Raw genomic sequence first — 21,434 nt, 5'->3', positions numbered from 1 at the left:
ACACCCTTTGCTGCACTGGTATTTTTCCCTCTATTTTTCTTTTTTTTTTTGCTGGAAGTTCCGTCAATACCCGCCAGCCTTTAAGAGACATCATGCAGCCAGGCATCTTGGCTTGCGGCCACACCATCCTGAACGCGACCGATCTCGTCAGATCTCGGAAGCTAAACGGGGCAGGACCTGGTCAGTACTTGAATGTGAGACCTCCTGGAAATACCTGGTGCTGCAAGCTTTTACGTCTCCTGGGAAACTTCATCGTAGCTCTTAATACTCTCTTTCTGTCTGGAGAAGATATAATTGAAGAATTGTACACGTACCCGGCTACTTTCAACACCCTTTGCTGCACTGGTATTTTTCCCTCTATTTTTCTTTTTTTTTTTGCTGGAAGTTCCGTCAATACCCGCCAGCCTTTAAGAGATATCATGCAGCCAGCCCTCTTGGCTTGCGTCCACACCGTCCTGAACGCGCCCGATCTCGACAGATCTCGGAAGCTAAACGGGGCAGGGCCTGGTCAGTACTTTGATGGGTGATCTCCTGGAAATACCAGGTGCTGCCAGCTTTTTACGTCTCCTGGGAAACTTCATCGTAGCTCTTAATACTCTCTTTCTGTCTGGAGGTGTTATAATTTAGGAATTGTACACGTACCCGGCTACTATCAACAGCCTTTGCTGCACTGATATTTTTCCCTCCATTTTTCTTTATTTTTATTTTTTTTTGCTGGAAGTTCCGTCAATACCCGCCAGCCTTTAAGAGACATCATGCAGCCAGGCCTCTTTGCTTGCGGCCACACTGTCCTGAACGCGCCCAATCTTGTGAGATCTTGGAAGCAAATCGTGGCAGGGCCTGGTCAGTATTTGGATGGGTGACCTCCTGGAAATACCAGGTACTGCAAACTTTTTACGTCTCCTGGGTTACTTCATCGTAGTTCTTAATTCTCTCTTTCTGTCAGGAGGAGATATAATTGAAGAATTGTACACGTACCCGGCTACTGTCAACACCCTTTGCTGCACTGATATTTTTCCCTCCATTTTTCATTTTTTTTTTTTTTTTGCTGGAAGTTACGTCAATACCCGCCAGCCATTAAGAGACATCATGCAGCCTGGCCTCTTGGCTTGCGGCCTCACCGTCCTGAACACGCCCGATCTCATCAGATCTCGGAAGCTAAACGGGGCAGGGCCTGATCAGTACTTGCATGGGAGACCTCCTGGAAATACCAGGTACTGCAAGCTTTTTACGTCTCCTGGGTAACTTCATTGTAGCTCTTAATTCTCTCTTTCTGTCTGGAGGAGATATAATTGAAGAATTGTACACGTACCCGGCTTCTTTCAACACCCTTTGCTGCACTGATATTTTTCCATCCATTTTTCTTTTTTTTTTTTTTTTTTTTGCTGGAAGTTCCGTCAATACCCGCCAGCCTTTAAGAGACATCATGCAGCCAGGCGTCTCGGCTTGCGGCCTCACCGTCCTGAACGCTACCGATCTTGTCAGATCTCGGAAGCTAAACGGGGCAGGGCCTGGTCAGTACTTGGATGGGTGACCTCCTGGAAATACCAGGTGCTGCAAGCTTTTTATGTCTCCTGGGTAACTTCATTGTAGCTCTTAATTCTCTCTTTCTGTCTGGAGGAGATATAATTGAAGAAATGTACACGTACCCGGCTACTTTCAACACCCTTTGCTGAACTGATATTTTTCCCTCCATTTTTCTTTTTTTATTTGCTGGAAGTTCCGTCAACACCCGTCTGCCTTAAAGAGACATCATGCAGCCAGGCCTCTCGGCTTGCGGCTACACCGTCCTGGACGCACCCCGTCTCGTCAGATCTCGGAACTTAAACGGGTCAGGGCCTGGTCAGTACTTGGATGGGAGACCTCCTGGAAATACCAGGTGCTGCAAGCTTTTTACGTCACTTGGGTAACTTCATCGTAGCTCTTAATACTCTCTTTCTGTCTGGAGGAGATATAATTGAAGAATTTTACACGTACCCCGCTACTTACAACACCCTTTGCTGCACTGATATTGTTCCCTCCATTTTTTTTTTTTTTTTTTTTTTTTTTGCTGGAAGTTCCGTCAATACCCACCAGCCTTTAAGCGACATCATGCAGCCAGGCCTCTCTGCTTTTGGCCACACCATCCTGAACGCGCCCGATCTCGTCAGATCTCGGAAGCTAAACGGGGCAGGCGACCGATTGTCATTTCTCACTACTTCTTTCTTAGCAGACGCCCTCTTCCTGTGCGACTTGCCAAGGCACAAGAGATTTTTATAATGGTGCAATTCAGAATCAAATTACCCACCAAGGCTTAGTACCAATGACGTGTTCAAGACGTTACACAGGTGCAGTGGAGAAATCTACAGGTCACGCACGTCCTGCAGCCCACATTGTGAGCTAATCATTGCAGACCAGGTATGGAGTCATCGTTAATGGCTCAGGGGAGGGGGGCTGTAAGGGAACATCAAGATACGATACGATACGATACGATACACCTCACCTCACCAGCGCAGCCCCGGCCGCTCCGCCTGGCGGCTGGCAGGGGGGAAGCATCTCTGCCCACTACTTCGGCGTATCGGGGATTGTAGTGGATTTCTGCTCCGTTTTCCAATGACACTTGGGATTACGGTTGATTGATTACCTCTCCGGATTTGCACATTCCCCCAGCATGCCTCTGCCCGGCATGGGGATGGGGTGAAGTGTCCCTGTCTGCCATGGTGGTACGGACGTTTGGTGAAAGAGAGGCGCTAGAGTCTCTCCAGGGAAGGCCCCCGGCCTCACCGCCAACGAGCAGGGAGTGGGACAGGCTTCCCGGCCCCAAACAGCGAGTCGCCTCGCTCCCCCGGCCCACCTGGGTACAAAGGCGGGTGCTCTCTAACCCAGCCCTTGTGTTCGCGACGGCAATACGTATAATAAAACTGGAACGATACAGAGAAGATTTGCATGGCCCCTGTGCAAGGATGACACGCAAATTCGTGAAGCGTTCCATATCTTGGTCAGTTTCTCGGTAGCGCGCCGGTTCCCATTGTCCTTGCGGGCATCTGGTGCTTGCGTCGCGGGCGGTTTCTCACACCGTGGGTATCTCTCCCTCTCGCGCCCGTGCTCGGTGGTGTCGAGTCCTCTCGCACTCCTGCGTCACAGCGGATCTCTCGACCCCGTTCGGCGCAAGCGAATTTTCCCTCCGTTTTTGTTCTTTCCACTGCTAGCGCTGCCTCTGTGAAGGCGGATGGTGCTTGTGAGAAGTCAACAGCGTGTCCACCGAAAAGGGTGTCTGACTCCTGGTTTTGGATCCGGAAGGGTTGATAACAGACCGAAACGGTTACAATATGATACTGCTTAGATTAATTGTGAATATGTATTGTGATCGTGCTCGGCTCAGGTGTGCGTTCAGTCCGCACACAAAACATTTCGGTCGCGAAACGTCTAATCAAATCGAATAAAATGGCGGGGATAGCATGTTTGATCCGTGTGCTATTGTTTTTCAACAATTGTAATGCCCTTTGTAACGTTTAACCACTTCGTTACATACAGCTTGTTATAGGATATTTTGAACTGAACCTATTTTGCTGTGAATTTATATTTACTGCGAATAGTTTATTGTGGCTGGTCTTGGTCTGTCTGCACTAAATAAATGATTTGTATCAAGGGATTATTTAGTTTGTCTGTGTACTTTTTTACTTAACCACTAAGGGCCACTCCTTGCACTTCACACATTTGCCCTTTTAATTACTCCCTTACTGACATACTTTAACATGCAATGTGCGTGTGATAATAGTTTTAGCAGCCTGTTGCCATTCAGGTGAGACAATACCTAGTAAATCCTTTTTTTTTTTTTTCATGTTGGTGCGCCGCGAAGGTTTTTGGTCTCAGCAAAGTGTGCCGTGGCATTACAACGCTTGGGAACCACTGGCTTGGCTTGTTGGGCATCCAGGTATGCACTGAGATTACGATCGGCACGATGATTGTCGTTCTCAGGAGAATTGTGTTTCTTTGCTGATCACGTTCTCTGTCGCTTTTTACACAGTTCTTACAAGTGGCACATTGGGGATGAGGAGCAGAGCATGCTGACACGCATAGCTGTGGACTTCTGCATGGCATGGGGCCACAGGTCATTCCAAGTATTTCAAGACGCCTGCAAATGTGTGGACACGTTGTGTTGGCCCAACCCTCACAGATTGTGCCAAGTCAAGTAGAGATGCATGTTGTGCTGTTCTAAAGTGACACGTCGTCAACGGCAAAAACATCTCTCAGAGTTCCTGGCTTGACTTGCCTCTGGAAGACAACACTTGCCCAGGCTGGATATTTGCCGAAAGAAGCAAAGAGGACTAGACACCTCGCCTAGACGCAACTGCATATTTCATTGTCACCTGGAAGGCCATCCAGGCTTTTCACCATCATGGCCCTCAGTCAACAAGGCGCCCGAACAGGGACTCAAACCCTGGACCCTCAGATTAAAAGTCTGATGCCCTCCTGGCTGAGCTACCCGAGCTTCAGTGAAGTGCTTCACAATGTGTTGGCTTCATGATTGTTCCAGACCGCTTTCTGGCCGGTTTAGAAAACTGGGCTCAGGGTGAAAAGGGTCACATGCATATGAGATGTTTGGGCAATGCGAGTTCTCCACAGCAAATCCAAATTTCCGGTGTTTTCTCCTTGTCCTCATGCAATTCCAATGGCTTGACATTTGGGAGCTCGTCCAAAACCGATGTCAAACCATAATCACGCCTTCCTTCGAGCCGGAATTGAACCAGCGACCTAAGGATGCCCGCAGCCTGAAACCTCCAGTCCTCCGCTCCACCAGCTGAGCTATCAAAGGGAAGCTTCTCACCGTCTTCCCCTGGCAGTCTCAGTGGCCGTGCAAAGCCAAGAAGCACCGTGGCTTGGCTCAGTGGTTTTCAACCCGTGTGCCGTGAGGACTACCCAATTGTGTCGTGAGATTTTTATCCCCTGAAAAATATTATGTCATTTTGTTTGGTCAACTTCATAAATCTTGTATCAAATCAAACTTATTCAAATGTGTGAAAATATTACATTTATACATCACCTGTAGAAAGCGTTTCATAACTGAAATGTTGTGTTTGCCGGACTGAACGCACACCTACACTGAGTTGCAGTGCTATCAGTTGTATCGTAAGGTACACTTAAAAATTTCAATTTAAGAAGTGAATTTATAGTATCACCTTATCACGAATCCTGGAATCTTGTAGAACTCAATTTCTGTAATAATTGGACACAGACACCAATTCCAAAGATATAAATTGTTAAATTTATTCAAAAACAAAGACTAAATGTAGCACTACACTAATTATACAAAAGGGAAAAGCTAATCAAAATTCAACTCTAGATCAACAAATCAAAGACAAATCACTTCCGTGACCAAATCAAAGACCATGGGATCGCATATGATTACACACAAATCGTTAAACAAAAAAGGTTATAAACACATTAACTACAATACCGGTTAGTAAGACGAAGGTGAGTCTCTCGTTAGTATTGTTAGTCAGACATTAAATAACTACGCAGGTTAGTATTTATGTCAGGTAACTTCTCGTTATATATATATCTGTCTCATTTACGTTTAGGTGCCGAGAAAGATCCTATCGTTACTTGTTACCACAATTTCCCTTAACTGATTATTATTCAATGATCAAGGATAGGCAGGGCCACCAATAATCTAACGTCTATTGACTTGTGTCAATTTCAGACTAAACAGTTAAACAGGAATGAGAAGATATTTCTCGGGGTTGACAGATTTTATTTCTAAAATTATCAACAAAACAGTTTAATGCAACACACATTTATATTTAAGAAAACGAAATGATATTACACATTCTAGAGTTTTGAATCACAGAATAACATTTCTAATTGATTTCTCAAATGTCATGAATCATGAACTCCAAACTGTTAAACTTATCTGAACTTCGTCGCAGAGAGGCCTCTCTGTCTTCGGGCTCAGATCACAGCACACGGCACATGGTCCGTGTGGTTTGGAACAAAGGCAGTGCGGTTCGGCTTTGTCCAAGAACTTCCACTCAGTCGATGCACCTGGAAATTGGGGTTTCGCGAAATTAGAGTCTTTTCCAAACAGATTTTCCACTGGTTTGAAGGCTCCAAGGTTGTGCACAAAATCTTCTTTGTAAGCAGGGTTCCACCGTAGTTACTTGAAGACAAAGTCTTTGAGGAAAGCAGAGCCCTGTTCGTTCCAAGGGTCAAGTTTCTTAAGACTCAAATAGCTATTTAAATGACTGAACACTTTCATATACATTCGACTTACTCAATTGTCCAGCTGTAAAACTCCACTGATCAGGTGGGCACAGGCGGGCATGCGCAGTCTGTAAAGTTCTTTATTTAATAAAGTCCTTTAATAGAATTCTTCGTACGGCTCAATCTCCTTCTCCCAGTTTAACTCTTCTGTTGCCGGCAAAGACTTGGTTGGTTTCTGGTTCCGGTTCGGGCAACAGAGCTACAGGTTGAGCTGTGGCAGCGAGTTACTGGTTCAGGTGAGAGAGAAATAGAGCGAGAGAGAGAGAGAGAGAGAGAGAGAGAGAGAGAGAGAGAGAGAGAGAGAGAGAGAGAGAGAGAGAGAGAGAGAGAGAGAGAGAGAGAGAGAGACTGTGCACTGTTCCTTATAGTCTGTCAGATCAATAGGTGATTGGTTCTTGAGTTCTTGAGATTGGATTTCGGTTTCAGCCCCCAGTGTCCTAATGGAGGGGGGCTTGATTTATGACTGATGTCAATCCATGCCATCTTTTGGAAATGCCGGTTGGCCCGGGTTCGTAGCTCTATGTCGGGTTTTCGGCTCTCGTCCACTTCAAAGAGTTTTTATCACCTACAGGCCCCTTTCTCCAGACATCTCATAGCAGGATTCAACCTATTTGGCCTCTTCTCGGTGCCATCCTCCCCAAAACTGTCACTTTGATGCAAACCAGTTCCAAGCTGATGAGCAAAGGAAATCTGATAACTTTGGGGGTGGAGAGGTCTTCTTTAGATCAGTGCTTCAGCTCAGAGCCCGAATGCTCTTATCAAAATAAACCCAACATAACGCTACACAGTGGAACTGCAAGGCAATTGATTAAAGGGACATGTGGTGAATTCCTTTTTATCTTTATACTGTTGTTGGATGTCTCCTGTTCCTCTAAGTCTCATTTGGCCTTGGTTTTCCCCCTCTGTGTTGAATAATCGGGCTCTAAATAGCCCCGGCGTTTCTCCTGCAGTTCTTCGTTCTTTCCACTGCTAGCGCTGCCTTTGTGCAGCTTGTTATAGGATATTGTGAACTGAACCTATTTTGCTGTGAATTTATATTTACTGCGAATAGTTTATTGTGGCTGGTCTTGGTCTGTCTGCACTAAATAAATGATTTGTATCAAGGGATTATTTAGTTTGTCTGTGTACTTTTTTACCTAACCACTAAGGTCCACTCCTTGCACTTCACACATTTGCCCTTTTAATTACTCCCTTACTGACATACTTTAACATGCAATGTGCGTGTGATAATAGTTTTAGCAGCCTGTTGCCATTCAGGTGAGACAATACCTAGTAAATCCTTTTTTTTTTTTCATGTTGGTGCGCCGCGAAGGTTTTTGGTCTCAGCAAAGTGTGCCGTGGCATTACAACGCTTGGGAACCACTGGCTTGGCTTGTTGGGCATCCAGGTATGCACTGAGATTACGATCGGCACGATGATTGTCGTTCTCAGGAGAATTGTGTTTCTTTGCTGATCACGTTCTCTGTCGCTTTTTACACAGTTCTTACAAGTGGCACATTGGGGATAAAGAGCAGAGCATGCTGACACGCATAGCTGTGGACTTCTGCATGGCATGGGGCCACAGGTCATTCCAAGTATTTCAAGACGCCTGCAAATGTGTGGACACGTTGTGTTGGCCCAACCCTCACAGATTGTGCCAAGTCAAGTAGAGATGCATGTTGTGCTGTTCTAAAGTGACACGTCGTCAACAGCAAAAACATCTCTCAGAGTTCCTGGCTTGACTTGCCTCTGGAAGACAACACTTGCCCAGGCTGGATATTTGCCGAAAGAAGCAAAGAGGACTAGACACCTTGCCTAGACGCAACTGCATATTTCATTGTCACCTGGAAGGCCATACAGGCTTTTCACCATCATGGCCCTCGGTCAACAAGGCGCCCGAACAGGGACTCGAACCCTGGACCCTCAGATTAAAAGTCTGATGCTCTAACACACAAATCGTTAAACAAAAAAGGTTATAAACACATTAACTACAATACCGGTTAGTAAGACGAAGGTGAGTCTCTCGTTAGTATTGTTAGTCAGACATTAAATAACTACGCAGGTTAGTATTTATGTCAGGTAACTTCTCGTTATATATATATCAGTCTCATTTACGTTTAGGTGCCGAGAAAGATCCTATCGTTACTTGTTACCACAATTTCCCTTAACTGATTATTATTCAATGATCATGGATAGGCAGGGACACCAATTATCTAACGTCTATTGACTTGTGTCAATTTCAGACTAAACAGTTAAACAGGAATGAGAAGATATTTCTCGGGGTTGACAGATTTTATTTCTAAAATTATCAACAAAACAGTTTAATGCAACACACATTTATATTTAAGAAAACTAAATGATATTACACATTCTAGAGTTATGAATCACAGAATAACATTTCTAATTGATTTCTCAAATGTCATGAATCATGAACTCCAAACTGTTAAACTTATCTGAACTTCGTCGCAGAGAGGCCTCTCTGTCTTCGGGCTCAGATCACAGCACACGGCACATGGTCCGTGTGGTTTGGAACAAGGCAGTGCGGTTCGGCTTTGTCCAAGAACTTCCACTCAGTCGATGCAGCTGGAAGTTGGGGTTTCGCGAAATTAGAGTCTTTTCCAAACAGATTTTCCACTGGTTTGAAGGCTCCAAGGTTGTGCACAAAATCTTCTTTGTAAGCAGGGTTCCACCGTAGTTACTTGAAGACAAAGTCTTTGAGGAAAGCAGGGCCCTGTTCGTTCCAAGGGTCAAGTTTCTTAAGACTCAAATAGCTATTTAAATGACTGAACACTTTCATATACATTCGACTTACTCAATTGTCCAGCTGTAAAACTCCACTGATCAGGTGGGCACAGGCGGGCATGCGCAGTCTGTAAAGTTCTTTATTTAATAAAGTCCTTTAAAAGAATTCTTCGTACGGCTCAATCTCCTTCTCCCAGTTTAACTCTTCTGTTGCCGGCAAAGGCTTGGTTGGTTTCTGGTTCCGGTTCGGGCAACAGAGCTACTGGTTGAACTGTGGCAGCGAGTTACTGGTTCAGGTGAGAGAGAAAGAGAGAGAGAGAGAAAGAGAGAGAGAGAGAGAGAGAGAGACTGTGCACTGTTCCTTATAGTCTGTCAGATCAATAGGTGATTGGTTCTTGAGTTCTTGAGATTGGATTTCGGTTTCAGCCCCCAGTGTCCTAATGGAGGGGGGCTTGATTTATGACTGATGTCAATCCATGCCATCTTTTGGAAATGCCGGTTGGCCCGGGTTCGTAGCTCTATGTCGGGATTTCGGCTCTCGTCCACTTCAAAGAGTTTTTATCACCTACAGGCCCCTTTCTCCAGACATCTCATAGCAGGATTCAACCTATTTGGCCTCTTCTCGGTGCCATCCTCCCCAAAACTGTCACTTTGATGCAAACCAGTTCCAAGCTGATGAGCAAAGGAAATCTGATAACTTTGGGGGTGGAGAGGTCTTCTTTAGATCAGTGCTTCAGCTCAGAGCCCAAATGCTCTTATCAAAATACACCCAACATAATGCTACACAGTGGAACTGCAAGGCAATTGATTAAAGGGACATGTGGTGAATTCCTTTTTATCTTTATACTGTTGTTGGATGTCTCCTGTTCCTCTAAGTCTCATTTGGCCTTGGTTTTCCCCCTCTGTGTTGAATAATCGGGCTCTAAATAGCCCCGGCGTTTCTCCTGCAGTTCTTCGTTCTTTCCACTGCTAGCGCTGCCTTTGTGCAGCTTGTTATAGGATATTGTGAACTGAACCTATTTTGCTGTGAATTTATATTTACTGCGAATAGTTTATTGTGGCTGGTCTTGGTCTGTCTGCACTAAATAAATGATATGTATCAAGGGATTATTTAGTTTGTCTGTGTACTTTTTTACTTAACCACTAAGGGCCACTCCTTGCACTTCACACATTTGCCCTTTTAATTACTCCCTTACTGACATACTTTAACATGCAATGTGCGTGTGATAATAGCTTTAGCAGCCTGTTGCCATTCAGGTGAGACAATACCTAGTAAATCCTTTTTTTTTTTTTTCATGTTGGTGCGCCGCGAAGGTTTTTGGTCTCAGCAAAGTGTGCCGTGGCATTACAACGCTTGGGAACCACTGGCTTGGCTTGTTGGGCATCCAGGTATGCACTGAGATTACGATCGGCACGATGATTGTCGTTCTCAGGAGAATTGTGTTTCTTTGCTGATCACGTTCTCTGTCGCTTTTTATACAGTTCTTACAAGTAGCACATTGGGGATGAGGAGCAGAGCATGCTGACACGCATAGCTGTGGACTTCTGCATGGCATGGGGCCACAGGTCATTCCAAGTATTTCAAGACGCCTGCAAATGTGTGGACACGTTGTGTTGGCCAAACCCTCACAGATTGTGCCAAATCAAGTAGAGATGCATGTTGTGCTGTTCTAAAGTGACACGTCGTCAACGGCAAAAACATCTCTCAGAGTTCCTGGCTTGACTTGCCCAGGCTGGATATTTGCCGAAAGAAGCAAAGAGGACTAGACACCTTGCCTAGACGCAACTGCATATTTCATTGTCACCTGTAAGGCCATCCAGGCTTTTCACCATCATGGCCCTCGGTCAACAAGGCGCCCGAACAGGGACTCGAACCCTGGACCCTCAGATTAAAAGTCTGATGCTCTACCGGCTGAGCTACCCGGGCTTCAGTGAAGTGCTTCACAATGTGTTGGCTTCATGATTGTTCCAGACCGCTTTCTGGCCGGTTTAGAAAACTGGGCTCAGGGTGAAAAGGGTCACATGCATATGAGATGTTTGGGCAATGCGAGTTCTACACAGCAAATCCGAATTTCCGGTGTTTTCTCCTTGTCCTCATGCAATTCCAATGGCTTGACATTTGGGAGCTCGTCCAAAACCGATGTCAAGCCATAATCACGCCTTCCTTCGAGCCGGAATTGAACCAGCGACCTAAGGATGCCCGCTGTCTGAAACCTACAGTCCTCCGCTCTACCAACTGAGCTATCGAAGGGAAGCTTCTCACCATCTTCCCCTGGCAGTCTCAGTGGCCGTGCAAAGCCAAGAAGCACCGTGGCTTGGCTCAGTGGTTTTCAACCCGTGTGCCGTGAGGACTACCCAATTGTGTCGTGAGATTTTTATCCCCTGAAAAATATTATGTCATTTTGTTTGGTCAACTTCATAAATCTTGTATCAAATCAAACTTATTCAAATGTGTGAAAATATTACATTTATACATCACCTGTAGAAAGCGTTTCATAACTGAAATGTTGTGTTTGCCGGACTGAACGCACACCTACACTGAGTTGCAGTGCTATCAGTTGTATCGTAAGGTACACTTATAAATTTCAATTTAAGAAGTGAATTTATAGTATCACCTTATCACGAATCCTGGAATCTTGTAGAACTCAATTTCTGTAATAATTGGACACAGACACCAATTCCAAAGATATAAATTGTTAAATTTATTCAAAAACAAAGACTAAATGTAGCACTACACTAATTATACAAAAGGGAAAAGCTAATTAAAATTCAACTCTAGATCAACAAATCAAAGACAAATCACTTCCGTGACCAAATCAAAGACCATGGGATCGCATATGATAACACACAAATCGTTAAACAAAAAAGGTTATAAACACATTAACTACAATACCGGTTAGTAAGACGAAGGTGAGTCTCTCGTAAGTATTGTTAGTCAGACATTAAATAACTACGCAGGTTAGTATTTATGTCAGGTAACTTCTCGTTATATATATATCAGTCTCATTTACGTTTAGGTGCCGAGAAAGATCCTATCGTTACTTGTTACCACAATTTCCCTTAACTGATTATTATTCAATGATCAAGGATAGGCAGGGCCACCAATAATCTAACGTCTATTGACTTGTGTCAATTTCAGACTAAACAGTTAAACAGGAATGAGAAGATATTTCTCGGGGTTGACAGATTTTATTTCTAAAATTATCAACAAAACAGTTTAATGCAACACACATTTATATTTAAGAAAACTAAATGATATTACACATTCTAGAGTTTTGAATCACAGAATAACATTTCTAATTGATTTCTCAAATGTCATGAATCATGAACTCCAAACTGTTAAACTTATCTGAACTTCGTCGCAGAGAGGCCTCTCTGTCTTCGGGCTCAGATCACAGCACACGGCACATGGTCCGTGTGGTTTGGAACAAAGGCAGTGCGGTTCGGCTTTGTCCAAGAACTTCCACTCAGTCGATGCACCTGGAAATTGGGGTTTCGCGAAATTAGAGTCTTTTCCAAACAGATTTTCCACTGGTTTGAAGGCTCCAAGGTTGTGCACAAAATCTTCTTTGTAAGCAGGGTTCCACCGTAGTTACTTGAAGACAAAGTCTTTGAGGAAAGCAGGGCCCTGTTCGTTCCAAGGGTCAAGTTTCTTAAGACTCAAATAGCTATTTAAATGACTGAACACTTTCATATACATTCGACTTACTCAATTGTCCAGCTGTAAAACTCCACTGATCAGGTGGGCACAGGCGGGCATGCGCAGTCTGTAAAGTTCTTTATTTAATAAAGTCCTTTAATAGAATTCTTCGTACGGCTCAATCTCCTTCTCCCAGTTTAACTCTTCTGTTGCCGGCAAAGACTTGGTTGGTTTCTGGTTCCGGTTCGGGCAACAGAGCTACAGGTTGAGCTGTGGCAGCGAGTTACTGGTTCAGGTGAGAGAGAAAGAGAGAGAGAGAGAGAGAGAGAGAGAGAGAGACTGTGCACTGTTCCTTATAGTCTGTCAGATCAATAGGTGATTGGTTCTTGAGTTCTTGAGATTGGATTTCGGTTTCAGCCCCCAGTGTCTTAATGGAGGGGGGCTTGATTTATGACTGATGTCAATCCATGCCATCTTTTGGAAGTGCCGGTTGGCCCGGGTTCGTAGCTCTATGTCGGGATTTCGGCTCTCGTCCACTTCAAAGAGTTTTTATGACCTACAGGCCCCTTTCTCCAGACATCTCATAGCAGGATTCAACCTATTTGGCCTCTTCTCGGTGCCATCCACCCCAAAACTGTCACTTTGATGCAAACCAGTTCCAAGCTGATGAGCAAAGGAAATCTGATAACTTTGGGGGTGGAGAGGTCTTCTTTAGATCAGTGCTTCAGCTCAGAGCCCAAATGCTCTTATCAAAATACACCCAACATAACGCTACACAGTGGAACTGCAAGGCAATTGATTAAAGGGACATGTGGTGAATTCCTTTTTATCTTTATACTGTTGTTGGATGTCTCCTGTTCCTCTAAGTCTCATTTGGCCCTGGTTTTCCCCCTCTGTGTTGAATAATCGGGCTCTAAATAGCCCCGGCGTTTCTCCTGCAGTTCTTCGTTCTTTCCACTGCTAGCGCTGCCTTTGTGCAGCTTGTTATAGGATATTGTGAACTGAACCTATTTTGCTGTGAATTTATATTTACTGCGAATAGTTTATTGTGGCTGGTCTTGGTCTGTCTGCACTAAATAAATGATTTGTATCAAGGGATTATTTAGTTTGTCTGTGTACTTTTTTACCTAACCACTAAGGTCCACTCCTTGCACTTCACACATTTGCCCTTTTAATTACTCCCTTACTGACATACTTTAACATGCAATGTGCGTGTGATAATAGTTTTAGCAGCCTGTTGCCATTCAGGTGAGACAATACCTAGTAAATCCTTTTTTTTTTCTTTCATGTTGGTGCGCCGCAAAGGTTTTTGGTCTCAGCAAAGTGTGCCGTGGCATTACAACGCTTGGGAACCACTGGCTTGGCTTGTTGGGCATCCAGGTATGCACTGAGATTACGATCGGCACGATGATTGTCGTTCTCAGGAGAATTGTGTTTCTTTGCTGATCACGTTCTCTGTCGCTTTTTACACAGTTCTTACAAGTGGCACATTGGGGATGAAGAGCAGAGCATGCTGACACGCATAGCTGTGGACTTCTGCATGGCATGGGGCCACAGGTCATTCCAAGTATTTCAAGACGCCTGCAAATGTGTGGACACGTTGTGTTGGCCCAACCCTCACAGATTGTGCCAAGTCAAGTAGAGATGCATGTTGTGCTGTTCTAAAGTGACACGTCGTCAACGGCAAAAACATCTCTCAGAGTTCCTGGCTTGACTTGCCTCTGGAAGACAACACTTGCCCAGGCTGGATATTTGACGAAAGAAGCAAAGAGGACTAGACACCTTGCCTAGACGCAACTGCATATTTCATTGTCACCTGGAAGGCCATCCAGGCTTTTCACCATCATGGCCCTCGGTCAACAAGGCGCCCGAACAGGGACTCGAACCCTGGACCCTCAGATTAAAAGTCTGATGCTCTAACACACAAATCGTTAAACAAAAAAGGTTATAAACACATTAACTACAATACCGGTTAGTAAGACGAAGGTGAGTCTCTCGTTAGTATTGTTAGTCAGACATTAAATAACTACGCAGGTTAGTATTTATGTCAGGTAACTTCTCGTTATATATATATCAGTCTCATTTACGTTTAGGTGCCGAGAAAGATCCTATCATTACTTGTTACCACAATTTCCCTTAACTGATTATTATTCAATGATCAAGGATAGGCAGGGCCACCAATAATCTAACGTCTATTGACTTGTGTCAATTTCAGACTAAACAGTTAAACAGGAATGAGAACATATTTCTCGGGGTTGACAGATTTTATTTCTAAAATTATCAACAAAACAGTTTAATGCAACACACATTTATATTTAAGAAAACGAAATGATATTACACATTCTAGAGTTTTGAATCACAGAATAACATTTCTAATTGATTTCTCAAATGTCATGAATCATGAACTCCAAACTGTTAAACTTATCTGAACTTCGTCACAGAGAGGCCTCTCTGTCTTCGGGCTCAGATCACAGCACACGGCATATGGTCCGTGTGGTTTGGAACAAAGGCAGTGCGGTTCGGCTTTGTCCAAGAACTTCCACTCAGTCGATGCACCTGGAAATTGGGGTTTCGCGAAATTAGAGTCTTTTCCAAACAGATTTTCCACTGGTTTGAAGGCTCCAAGGTTGTGCACAAAATCTTCTTTGTAAGCAGGGTTCCACCGTAGTTACTTGAAGACAAAGTCTTTGAGGAAAGCAGGGCCCTGTTCGTTCCAAGGGTCAAGTTTCTTAAGACTCAAATAGCTATTTAAATGACTGAACACTTTCATATACATTCGACTTACTCAATTGTCCAGCTGTAAAACTCCACTGATCAGGTGGGCACAGGCGGGCATGCGCAGTCTGTAAAGTTCTTTCTTTAATATAGTCCTTTAATAGAATTCTTCGTACGGCTCAATCTACTTCTCCCAGTTTAACTCTTCTGTTGCCGGCAAAGACTTGGTTGGTTTCTGGTTCCGGTTCGGGCAACAGAGCTACAGGTTGAGCTGTGGCAGCGAGTTACTGGTTCAGGTGAGAGAGAAAGAGAGAGAGAGAGAGAGAGACTGTGCACTGTTCCTTATAGTCTGTCAGATCAATAGGTGATTGGTTCTTGAGTTCTTGAGATTGGATTTCGGTTTCAGCCCCCAGTGTCCTAATGGAGGGGGGCTTGATTTATGACTGATGTCAATCCATGCCATCTTTTGGAAATGCCGGTTGGCCCGGGTTCGTAGCTCTATGTCGGGATTTCGGCTCTCGTCCACTTCAAAGAGTTTTTATCACCTACAGGCCCCTTTCTCCAGACATCTCATAGCAGGATTCAACCTATTTGGCCTCTTCTCGGTGCCATCCTCCCCAAAACTGTCACTTTGATGCAAACCAGTTCCAAGCTGATGAGCAAAGGAAATCTGATAACTTTGGGGGTGGAGAGGTCTTCTTTAGATCAGTGCTTCAGCTCAGAGCCCAAATGCTCTTATCAAAATACACCCAACATAACGCTACACAGTGGAACTGCAAGGCAATTGATTAAAGGGACATGTGGTGAATTCCTTTTCATCTTTATACTGTTGTTGGATGTCTCCTGTTCCTCTAAGTCTCATTTGGCTTTGGTTTCCCCCCTCTGTGTTGAATAATCGGGCTCTAAATAGCCCCGGCGTTTCTTCTGCAGTTCTTCGTTCTTTCCACTGCTAGCGCTGCCTTTGTGAAGGCAGATGGTGCTTGTGAGAAGTCAACAGCATGTCCACCGAAAAGGGTGTCTGACTCCTGGTTTTGGATCCGGAAGGGTTGATAACAGACCGAAATGGTTACAATATGATACTGCTTAGATTAACTGTGGATATGTATTGTGATCGTGCTCGGCTCAGGTGTGCGTTCAGTCTGCACACAAAACATTTCGGTCGCGAAACGTCTAATCAAATCGAATAAAATGGCGGGGATAGCATGTTTGATCCGTGTGCTATTGTTTTTCAACAATTGTAATGCCCTTTGTAACGTTTAACTACTTCGTTAAATACAGCTTGTTATAGGATATTGTGAACTGAACCTATTTTGCTGTGAATTTATATTTACTGCGAATAGTTTATTGTGGCTGGTCTTGGTCTGTCTGCACTAAATAAATGATTTGTATCAAGGGATTATTTAGTTTGTCTGTGTACTTTTTTACCTAACCACTAAGGGCCACTCCTTGCACTTCACACATTTGCCCTTTTAATTACTCCCTTACTGACATACTTTAACATGCAATGTGCGTGTGATAATAGTTTTAGCAGCCTGTTGCCATTCAGGTGAGACAATACCTAGTAAATCCTTTTTTTTTTTTTTCATGTTGGTGCGCCGCGAAGGTTTTTGGTCTCAGCAAAGTGTGCCGTGGCATTACAACGCTTGGGAACCACTGGCTTGGCTTGTTGGGCATCCAGGTATGCACTGAGATTACGATCGGCACGATGATTGTCGTTCTCAGGAGAATTGTGTTTCTTTGCTGATCATGTTCTCTGTCGCTTTTTACAAAGTTCTTACAAGTGGCACATTGGGGATGAGGAGCAGAGCATGCTGACACGCATAGCTGTGGACTTCTGCATGGCATGGGGCCACAGGTCATTCCAAGTATTTCAAGACGCCTGCAAATGTGTGGACACGTTGTGTTGGCCCAACCCTCACAGATTGTGCCAAGTCAAGTAGAGATGCATGTTGTGCTGTTCTAAAGTGACACGTCGTCAACGGCAAAAACATCTCTCAGAGTTCCTGGCTTGACTTGCCTCTGGAAGACAACACTTGCCCAGGCTGGATATTTGCAGAAAGAAGCAAAGAGGACTAGACACCTTGCCTAGACACAACTGCATATTTCATTGTCACCTGGAAGGCCATCCAGGCTTTTCACCATCATGGCCCTCGGTCAACAAGGCACCCGAACAGGGACTCGAACCCTGGACCCTCAGATTAAAAGTCTGATGCTCTACCGGCTGAGCTACCCGGGCTTCAGTGAAGTGCTTCACAATGTGTTGGCTTCATGATTGTTCCAGACCGCTTTCTGGCCGGTTTAGAAAACTGGGCTCAGGGTGAAAAGGGCCACATGCATATGAGATGTTTGGGCAATGCGAGTTCTCCACAGCAAATCCGAATTTCCGGTGTTTTCTCCTTGTCCTCATGCAATTCCAATGGCTTGACATTTGGGAGCTCGTCCAAAACCGATGTCAAACCATAATCACGCCTTCCTTCGAGCCGGAATTGAACCAGCGACCTAAGGATGCCCGCTGCCTGAATCCTACAGTCCTCCGCTCTACCAACTGAGCTATCGAAGGGAAGCTTCTCACCGTCTTCCCCTGGCAGTCTCAGTGGCCGTGCAAAGCCAAGAAGCACCGTGGCTTGGCTCAGTGGTTTTCAACCCGTGTGCCGTGAGGACTACCCAATTGTGTCGTGAGATTTTTATCCCCTGAAAAATATTATGTCATTTTGTTTGGTCAACTTCATAAATCTTGTATCAAATCAAACTTATTCAAATGTGTGAAAATATTACATTTATACATCACCTGTAGAAAGCGTTTCATAACTGAATTGTTGTGTTTGCCGGACTGAACGCACACCTACACTGAGTTGCAGTGCTATCAGTTGTATCGTAAGGTACACTTATAAATTTCAATTTAAGAAGTGAATTTATAGTATCACCTTATCACGAATCCTGGAATCTTGTAGAACTCAATTTCTGTAATAATTGGACACAGACACCAATTCCAAAGATATAAATTGTTAAATTTATTCAAAAACAAAGACTAAATGTAGCACTACACTAATTATACAAAAGGGAAAAGCTAATTAAAATTCAACTCTAGATCAACAAATCAAAGACAAATCACTTCCGTGACCAAATCAAAGACCATGGGATCGCATATGATAGCACACAAATCGTTTAACAAAAAAGGTTATAAACACATTAACTACAATACCGGTTAGTAAGACGAAGGTGAGTCTCTCGTTAGTATTGTTAGTCAGACATTAAATAACTACGCAGGTTAGTATTTATGTCAGGTAACTTCTCGTTATATATATATCAGTCTCATTTACGTTTAGGTGCCGAGAAAGATCCTATCGTTACTTGTTACCACAATTTCCCTTAACTGATTATTATTCAATGATCAAGGATAGGCAGGGCCACCAATAATCTAACGTCTATTGACTTGTGTCAATTTCAGACTAAACAGTTAAACAGGAATGAGAAGATATTTCTCGGGGTTGACAGATTTTATTTCTAAAATTATCAACAAAACAGTTTAATGCAACACACATTTATATTTAAGAAAACTAAATGATATTACACATTCTAGAGTTTTGAATCACAGAATAACATTTCTAATTGATTTCTCAAATGTCATGAATCATGAACTCCAAACTGTTAAACTTATCTGAACTTCGTCGCAGAGAGGCCTCTCTGTCTTCGGGCTCAGATCACAGCACACGGCACATGGTCCGTGTGGTTTGGAACAAAGGCAGTGCGGTTCGGCTTTGTCCAAGAACTTCCACTCAGTCGAAGCACCTGGAAGTTGGGGTTTCGCGAAATTAGAGTCTTTTCCTAACAGATTTTCCACTGGTTTGAAGGCTCCAAGGTTGTGCACAAAATCTTCTTTGTAAGCAGGGTTCCACCGTAGTTACTTGAAGACAAAGTCTTTGAGGAAAGCAGGGCCCTGTTCGTTCCAAGGGTCAAGTTTCTTAAGACTCAAATAGCTATTTAAATGACTGAACACTTTCATATACATTCGACTTACTCAATTGTCCAGCTGTAAAACTCCACTGATCAGGTGGGCACAGGCGGGCATGCGCAGTCTGTAAAGTTCTTTATTTAATAAAGTCCTTTAAAAGAATTCTTCGTACGGCTCAATCTCCTTCTCCCAGTTTAACTCTTCTGTTGCCGGCAAAGACTTGGTTGGTTTCTGGTTCCGGTTCGGGCAACAGAGCTACAGGTTGAGCTGTGGCAGCGAGTTACTGGTTCAGGTGAGAGAGAAAGAGAGAGAGAGAGATAGAGAGAGAGAGAGAGAGAGAGAGAGACTGTGCACTGTTCCTTATAGTCTGTCAGATCAATAGGTGATTGGTTCTTGAGTTCTTGAGATTGGATTTCGGTTTCAGCCCCCAGTGTCCTAATGGAGGGGGGCTTGATTTATGACTGATGTCAATCCATGCCATCTTTTGGAAATGCCGGTTGGCCCGGGTTCGTAGCTCTATGTCGGGATTTCGGCTCTCGTCCACTTCAAAGAGTTTTTATCACCTACAGGCCCCTTTCTCCAGACATCTCATAGCAGGATTCAACCTATTTGGCCTCTTCTCGGTGCCATCCTCCCCAAAACTGTCACTTTGATGCAAACCAGTTCCAAGCTGATGAGCAAAGGAAATCTGATAACTTTGGGGGTGGAGAGGTCTTCTTTAGATCAGTGCTTCAGCTCAGAGCCCAAATGCTCTTATCAAAATACACCCAACATAACGCTACACAGTGGAACTGCAAGGCAATTGATTAAAGGGACATGTGGTGAATTCCTTTTCATCTTTATACTGTTGTTGGATGTCTCCTGTTCCTCTAAGTCTCATTTGGCCTTGGTTTTCCCCCTCTGTGTTGAATAATCGGGCTCTAAATAGCCCCGGCGTTTCTCCTGTAGTTCTTCGTTCTTTCCACTGCTAGCGCTGCCTTTGTGCAGCTTGTTATAGGATATTGTGAACTGAACCTATTTTGCTGTGAATTTATATTTACTGCGAATAGTTTATTGTGGCTGGTCTTGGTCTGTCTGCACTAAATAAATGATTTGTATCAAGGGATTATTTAGTTTGTCTGTGTACTTTTTTACCTAACCACTAAGGGCCACTCCTTGCACTTCACACATTTGCCCTTTTAATTACTCCCTTACTGACATACTTTAACATGCAATGTGCGTGTGATAATAGTTTTAGCAGCCTGTTGCCATTCAGGTGAGACAATACCTAGTAAATCCTTTTTTTTTTTTTTCATGTTGGTGCGCCGCGAAGGTTTTTGGTCTCAGCAAAGTGTGCCGTGGCATTACAACGCTTGGGAACCACTGGCTTGGCTTGTTGGGCATCCAGGTATGCACTGAGATTACGATCGGCACGATGATTGTCGTTCTCAGGAGAATTGTGTTTCTTTGCTGATCATGTTCTCTGTCGCTTTTTACAAAGTTCTTACAAGTGGCACATTGGGGATGAGGAGCAGAGCATGCTGACACGCATAGCTGTGGACTTCTGCATGGCATGGGGCCACAGGTCATTCCAAGTATTTCAAGACGCCTGCAAATGTGTGGACACGTTGTGTTGGCCCAACCCTCACAGATTGTGCCAAGTCAAGTAGAGATGCATGTTGTGCTGTTCTAAAGTGACACGTCATCAACGGCAAAAACATCTCTCAGAGTTCCTGACTTGACTTGCCTCTGGAAGACAACACTTGCCCAGGCTGGATATTTGCCGAAAGAAGCAAAGAGGACTAGACACCTTGCCTAGACGCAACTGCATATTTCATTGTCACCTGGAAGGCCATCCAGGCTTTTCACCATCATGGCCCTCGGTCAACAAGGCGCCCGAACAGGGACTCGAACCCTGGACCCTCAGATTAAAAGTCTGATGCTCTAACACACAAATCGTTAAACAAAAAAGGTTATAAACACATTAACTACAATACCGGTTAGTAAGACGAAGGTGAGTCTCTCGTTAGTATTGTTAGTCAGACATTAAATAACTACGCAGGTTAGTATTTATGTCAGGTAACTTCTCGTTATATATATATCAGTCTCATTTACGTTTAGGTGCCGAGAAAGATCCTATCATTACTTGTTACCACAATTTCCCTTAACTGATTATTATTCAAT

At 44.0% G+C, this 21,434-nt stretch overlaps 7 non-coding genes and 6 pseudogenes across 7 annotated transcripts; 7 read left to right on the top strand and 6 right to left on the bottom strand.

The window, feature by feature from the left end:
* Window positions 1-110: 110 nt before the first annotated feature.
* LOC136745303 (uncharacterized) lies at window positions 111-229 on the top strand (annotated as a pseudogene).
* A 208-nt stretch (window positions 230-437) lies between these two features.
* On the top strand, window positions 438-556 carry LOC136745306 (uncharacterized; annotated as a pseudogene).
* A 217-nt stretch (window positions 557-773) lies between these two features.
* Window positions 774-892, top strand: LOC136745315 (uncharacterized; annotated as a pseudogene).
* A 215-nt stretch (window positions 893-1,107) lies between these two features.
* LOC136745301 (uncharacterized) lies at window positions 1,108-1,226 on the top strand (annotated as a pseudogene).
* A 218-nt stretch (window positions 1,227-1,444) lies between these two features.
* On the top strand, window positions 1,445-1,563 carry LOC136745332 (uncharacterized; annotated as a pseudogene).
* A 209-nt stretch (window positions 1,564-1,772) lies between these two features.
* Window positions 1,773-1,891, top strand: LOC136745311 (uncharacterized; annotated as a pseudogene).
* A 979-nt stretch (window positions 1,892-2,870) lies between these two features.
* LOC136745326 (U6 spliceosomal RNA) lies at window positions 2,871-2,977 on the top strand. The gene has a single exon (XR_010816088.1). It is a non-coding gene; the product is annotated as a U6 spliceosomal RNA (small nuclear RNA).
* A 1,421-nt stretch (window positions 2,978-4,398) lies between these two features.
* On the bottom strand, window positions 4,399-4,471 carry trnak-uuu (transfer RNA lysine (anticodon UUU)). Its single transcript has one exon. It is a non-coding gene; the product is annotated as a tRNA-Lys (tRNA).
* Window positions 4,472-4,706: 235 nt separating this feature from the next.
* Window positions 4,707-4,795, bottom strand: trnas-gga (transfer RNA serine (anticodon GGA)). Its single transcript is given in 2 exon segments — window positions 4,707-4,742; window positions 4,759-4,795. It is a non-coding gene; the product is annotated as a tRNA-Ser (tRNA).
* A 6,023-nt stretch (window positions 4,796-10,818) lies between these two features.
* trnak-uuu (transfer RNA lysine (anticodon UUU)) lies at window positions 10,819-10,891 on the bottom strand. Its single transcript has one exon. It is a non-coding gene; the product is annotated as a tRNA-Lys (tRNA).
* Window positions 10,892-11,126: 235 nt separating this feature from the next.
* On the bottom strand, window positions 11,127-11,215 carry trnay-gua (transfer RNA tyrosine (anticodon GUA)). The gene is given in 2 exon segments: window positions 11,127-11,162; window positions 11,179-11,215. It is a non-coding gene; the product is annotated as a tRNA-Tyr (tRNA).
* A 6,267-nt stretch (window positions 11,216-17,482) lies between these two features.
* Window positions 17,483-17,555, bottom strand: trnak-uuu (transfer RNA lysine (anticodon UUU)). The gene has a single exon. It is a non-coding gene; the product is annotated as a tRNA-Lys (tRNA).
* A 235-nt stretch (window positions 17,556-17,790) lies between these two features.
* Window positions 17,791-17,879, bottom strand: trnay-gua (transfer RNA tyrosine (anticodon GUA)). Its single transcript is given in 2 exon segments — window positions 17,791-17,826; window positions 17,843-17,879. It is a non-coding gene; the product is annotated as a tRNA-Tyr (tRNA).
* Window positions 17,880-21,434: the final 3,555 nt, after the last annotated feature.

This window comes from Amia ocellicauda, unplaced genomic scaffold (genome assembly GCF_036373705.1).
Source record: "Amia ocellicauda isolate fAmiCal2 unplaced genomic scaffold, fAmiCal2.hap1 HAP1_SCAFFOLD_91, whole genome shotgun sequence".
Classification (NCBI taxonomy): Eukaryota; Metazoa; Chordata; class Actinopteri; order Amiiformes; family Amiidae; genus Amia; species Amia ocellicauda.
The sequence above is the reverse complement of the archived record's forward strand: the minus strand, read 5'-3'. Positions and strand labels throughout refer to the sequence as shown.